The following is a 6000-nucleotide window of genomic DNA, read 5'->3' on the forward strand; positions in this document are numbered from 1 at the left end:
GCCATAAAGGGAGTCAAAGATTTGGCCAAAGATCGATATGCCAACAAACAGAACAACAACACAAAAAAAAAAACGAAAATGTAAATAGAGTTCTCCTTTTCGTATAGGGGAGAAAATGTTGCGTTTTGGCCAGGCAGTATAGACCACAAAATCTCATCACGTTGTGCAAATACGGCCGCATGCCAGCCAGGCGTTCGAGTGTAGACTAAAAAATGGCCGCAAATAGCTTTGGGCTAGAAAGTAGGGCCGCTTTTCACACTTGGAAATCGATTACGCAGCTGTGATCTGACACGCCCCCTGTTTTCCCGCGCTCGAACATAGGGCGTGTGTGTCTGTGTGTGTGTGGTTGTGAAAGTTTTTGTTTTGTTTTTTGGCAAATCACGTATTGGCAATTGCTTACACGCTGATTGAGTCCGAAGGCTTAAGGCCTAATTAGGTGGCCCCCAAGAGAACGATTCACATTCTGCCATTTCATGGCAGTCAAATCAACGGAACTGCAGCTCAAGTTACCCATCTTGAAGTTTCATTTGTCATACGAAAGCTGCACTGAGAGAAAATGCTTTAGATGGGAACAGAGGAAACGGAAAGAGATATATGATATTTCCTGTATATATTTCTTGCAATATTTACTCTCACTGTACTAAAGGAAAACCTCAATCAGCTTGAAGCTCCAGCTGGGGGTCTGAGTTTTAGTCTGAGTTCGAGACAGCTGAAGACAACAGGGCGACACGAGGAATTTCTTCATTTACAGGAGACGGTTTGTGGTGAAAGTTGCTGACATGGCAAAGACAACAGGGCCCAAAAAAAGGAGGAAGGGAGTCCGAGGGAGAGAGAGAGAGAGCTGGCAATAGAGGGGGGGAGAGAGCCGCTTGACGGCTTGTTGCGGTTGTGGTCGCGATGTTGGGTTTTAGATTTTTGCCAGCTGCTGCCGCTGCTGCTGCTGTTGTGCCCCCTTGCATGCCATGCAAAAATAATTGCAGACATTTGTGGCCCAGCAACAAACCCAGGAACTGAAGTAGTGAAGAACCCAGCATCCTGGCATTTATTCCTGCTTATTGTATTAATTAAGAAATTTTAGTTGGGAATTCTGGCTGGTGGATTTGAGGTCTATTAAAATGAGTTGGCCACCAGTTGCCATTAATTTGCGCCTGGCACGTGATGCAGCGGCAGCCAGACAGGAATGTGCAGCATTCGGAATGCTGGAGTCCTTATACCCAAGGAGCTGCATTCCTAGTTCCGTTTGTTTCGTCTCCGATGGTTAATGAGTTATGTCAAAGGAAAACAATGTTTGTTACTTCATTTATATGCCATTATTATTTGTGTTGTGGTTGTCCTGCTGCTGCTGCTATTGCTGTTGCTCCTTCATCGTCATCATCATCATGCTGTTCCATGGCCATCATGGTATCTTAGTTTTTCTTTCAGCTTCAGCTGGCAGCCAAGCTCTATTATGCTCCTTGTTATTCGCCCGCTCTCCCTATCTCTCTCTCTCGCTCTCTCTCTTGTTCTAGCCAACTGAATGTCATCTCTTTCTACTTGGTTGTTTATGGCAAAAGTTTTCCTCCATTTTGCTTTTTATTCTCTGGTAGTTTGTTGTTGTGCGGTCGCATTGTGCCATGATTATGATTGTATTTCGTCATGTCACTATTATTTGCTATTTTTCGCTTCAACTTTTGCCCCTCCAGCGTTCTCATTTGTCTTACTTCTTCTTCTGCTAGGGGACTCCCCATCTCCGCCCTCCTCCTTGGGATTTAATTTGCTTCTTGGAAATCCATTTAAAGTTGAATTTAATGCCTGTACCGCTTGGATGATTCTTTTTGTTACGGTTTTAAATTTAATTATGCTGATTTGTTCCACTTTGGCGGGAAAAATAAAATATATTACGCATACGCAGTGTATGCACTGCCATTTGCCGCTGGCCAAAGTACCGACAATTGTAATTAAAACTAATTAATTGCGCAAATATTTGGCTTTGCTAATGGGTTTAATGAAATGTTATTGTTACCAGCCACTTGTCCCTGGCCAGTTTGCCAAAACAAAAGATGAATTTACTTGGTTAATTATGTCAGGAGTGGGCATAGAGTGGGCCCTGCCATTGAGGTTTGTCTAATATGATTTTAATTAAAATAACCTGAGGTTGAGTTGTGCTTCTTTGACCTGAGCCTGGGTTTATTTTTGTGGCTGAGGAATAATTGAATTATGGTTCCAATTAACTCAGATTTTAAGCAATTAAAGGTATTTAAATCTTGTGTAGTGATTCAGGGATTTAGTTAGTGATAAAGTATTAAAGGTAAAATATTTAAGCATCTTAAACACCTTGAAATCCCTAATTATCTCTAATTATTATTAATTTCACGTTCATCATGAACAATTATTTTATTTTTATTATTTGCCTAAACTATTCTAATCACAGCATATCAAGATAACACTTCCACCTTCTTACGCCAAATAAATATTGATTCCAGTTGCCATATGCTGAGGAAAACTAAACAAATTGCGTAATAAACAAAAGCACACGCAAACATAAAATGATAGAGAGAGAGCGATAGGGGTGTAAAAGAGACAGCAGTAGACACCTGGCCTTCTTCCCTCACGACTTCCTGACTGAGCTCCTTTAATTGTGATAAAGCTATCTCTCCGCCAAGGATCTTGGGGAAGTTTTATGGATGTTGGTTGCGTAGATGGAGGCGGGTGGTTGTGGCAACTGCGACATGTTGTGCACAACAAATAATAAAAACAGCAACAAAAGCAGCCAGAACAACAACAGCAATCAGGAGCAGTTAATAGAGGGAAGCGCAGTTTATCAACTTAACATGTTGGCAGGGAAGAAGGCAAAAGGAAAGGAGTTTTTCGGTGGAAAATGCGGACTTGTAACGAGTTGTAAATGTGTGCGTGCGCGTATCTGTATCTGACTGTGTGTTTTGTGTATGTCTGTCTGAGTGGCTATGTGTGCGTGCGTGCGCTCAATGATTAATTGCAATAAAACACTCATGATCCAGAAACTGGGAAACTGGGGAAGCGAAAACCCGTACGAATATGATAAATGGTATTTTGTATTGCCCACACTGGCACCAACACATACAAAACATACACTGAACAAAAAAGAGTTTATTAGGTTTTCAAAACAAAACCTTTGATCTTGAGCTCATATGAAAAGCAAACGTTTCCTTAAGAAGTTGATGAACGGAAAATAATAAAAGCTTAAAAGTATGCAGTAAAAATGACATTCTGGTTTGAAACGCGGGAGACTTCCGGTTTGAAAAGAATATATATAAGTATTTTTAAAGATATACTTATACGTGATTGCAAAACAACAAGTGACTTTTGAGTCATTGAATTAACAACTCATCAGATACATCAGCTTCTTTTTAATAAATTTCTACAGATTTTTGCGAGAACATTGAAAATATTCTCCAGCGAATCGTAATAAACATATTTCTTTCGGTGTCGAAGCAAACTTGTCTCTTCGGCTTGTTGGCACTTGGATCCGCATAACCGCGAGCGTCTTTACTTTTTTCTATAAGTTTTTTTTTTTTTGGCTCAAGCCCCATTTTTAGTTCGCTTTTGGAGACGCTCAAATTTATGCTACTCTTTTGTCTGCCTCCCTGGTAGCTCATTCCTCACAGGGGTTTCGGTGGAAAATTTGGAAAAGAAGAGAAAAGAAGAAAGGGGATGGAAGAATAGGGAAGGGCTTGACTTGTCTTGCCTGCTTTCCTTACAATGGGAACACGTACATTTCTCGGGCGTACGTGATGTCGAGTATTCATCAACAATATTCGTTTGTTTGCCACGCCAACACATCCACTCGCACGCTCATATATAATGAAAACATTGTCGTGGCAGTTCATAGACAACCCAAACTCTCCAAGTGGATGTTTGTTGTTGATTATTATTTCCGGTTTGTGCGTTGTTGCCTTCTTCAAGTTTTCCAGCCAAGCGTAAGGCTACATCAAAAAAAACAAAAAAAAACACAAAACGAAAAGAGAAGGAAACTTCTCAGCCACTTGGCACGCTCATTTGCCAAGTTGTAAATTAAAGTTGTTCGGCGGGAAAAACGAAAAAGAATATCGAATCTGATTTGGGCATGTTTGTTGTTTTTAATTAACGTTAAGTATGCAAATTTGCCATCAGGGACAAGCCGGAAGTCAGGCAGCCAAACAAATTGAAAATGTTTTGGCTCAACTTTCCTCCTTCCTCTTTGGGTAATGTTTATGTTTGTTTGTTTGCTTGTGTGTGTGTGTGTGTGTGTGTGTGTGTGTGTGTGGGAATAAGTTTCCTCAATGAGGAACAAAGATAATGCTGATACTTAACAGCAGCCCTGAAAATGTTAGCCAAACGAAACTGTTATATCCTTGAAATATCGTAAGTTCATTTTATAGCACGAAATCAAGAGCTTTTCCTTCGCTCTCTTAGCTTTCTTGGTAGTTACTCTCTCTCTTTGCCTACTCTTATACGGAAATTTTCCGAGTTTTCCACTTCGTGTCGTCGTCATGCCGGAAAGTCCATTAATTTCGCTTAAATATGCCGGCTAAAGGCTACATAAAACGAAATCAATTCTGCAATTTGCTCGACAGTATTATTTCAATTAGATGCGAAGAGAAAGCTTCGGTTTTCCCTCTCTTCGGAAACCCATTTTCCGCTCCCGAAACGACGCCATGTTGTCTTGGCTGCCATTGGAACAGGCGTTCAGCGGCCGAGACCAGGCTACCAAAAGCCCCATCGATGACGTTTGAAGTGCCTAAAAACTTAACCCAGTTCCCGTTGAAGTCGTCATGGCCAGAAAGAGATGGCTTTCGGCAAAAACGCCAGAGACAGAGATATATCTATATATATATATATATATATAGATGTAGTGTGCGTGTGTGGATATGCATTGTGCGAATTCGTTTGCATTTAATGCAATCTCTCTCGCTCACAGGACATTAGCATGCACGTCCGACGGCCACATAATTCCAGAAAAGTGTCCAGCTAATGTGTCCTTAATAGCGACATCATCCGCTCCTCATGTGAGCAGCATGCTCTACCCCATACCCTTGGCCACCACCAAATGGAATTAAGTCCACTAAAAGCGAGCGGAAGCGAAAGAAATTAACGCTCTGGGATTTTCCCGAGGTCCATTACAATGTTTCGCCCCAGCCAAATATTTTTTTTCTTCCCATTTCGCCTTTTTTTTTTCCACTCTTTTATATGCAAATTTTTGGTGCATTAGACAAAAGGGGTAGAAAAATGGGCTAAAACTGGTCATTAAAGATTCCGAAGGAGATAAATCTTTTGGGCCAGCATTTGCTTAGGCATATACCATGCTATAGTATGCCATATATTATATATCTAGCAGATTTAATGGCTAACATCTAGGCGAAAGAGAGAGAGGGTGTAGGAACCGCAAGTGACTTTAGTGAAATTTACAAGCTGTCAATAATTTATAGGCGCAGAGGCAAAAACTTTACGGCCAAAGTGCCGTAAATTGGCAGCTCACAGTTGTTTTTGTGGTTCCAAGTGTATGCGTGTGTGTGCGTGTGCTTGCTTGTGTGTTAGGCATGTATTCGTGTATGCGAATGTGTGTAGTTAGCGGTAACGGTAATTGTAGCGGCATCAATTTCGCCAACATAAATATTCATATGCGCCACTTTGTCAGTCGCTGGGATTGTTGGGGGAAAGGGAGGTGTAGTGGAAATCGGTGAAACAGTGGAAGAAGAAGAGCCCACAGTAAACTTGGCTAAAACACACACACCCTCAGACTCACCCACACACTCCTTCAGCTTGCGTGCGCTAATTTGACGGCACGGGATTTATTTAATTTTCGGATTTGCGTGGAGGCTCAGCCCAAAAAATAATACAAGTCCTTGAGACAATCGAGTGGCTATATATATAGCTAGCTTCCATATCTGTGAAGAGAAGTCTGTGGCCAATTTATTAAAATTAATTAGCTGCTGTACGGCTACATGTGTGTGATTTCCCATAGCCGCCACTTTGAGTTAATGAGATGCCGAAATTGAGCGAATT

Source organism: Drosophila eugracilis, unplaced genomic scaffold, assembly GCF_018153835.1.
Source record: "Drosophila eugracilis isolate 14026-0451.02 unplaced genomic scaffold, ASM1815383v1 contig_90, whole genome shotgun sequence".
Classification (NCBI taxonomy): domain Eukaryota; kingdom Metazoa; phylum Arthropoda; class Insecta; order Diptera; family Drosophilidae; genus Drosophila; species Drosophila eugracilis.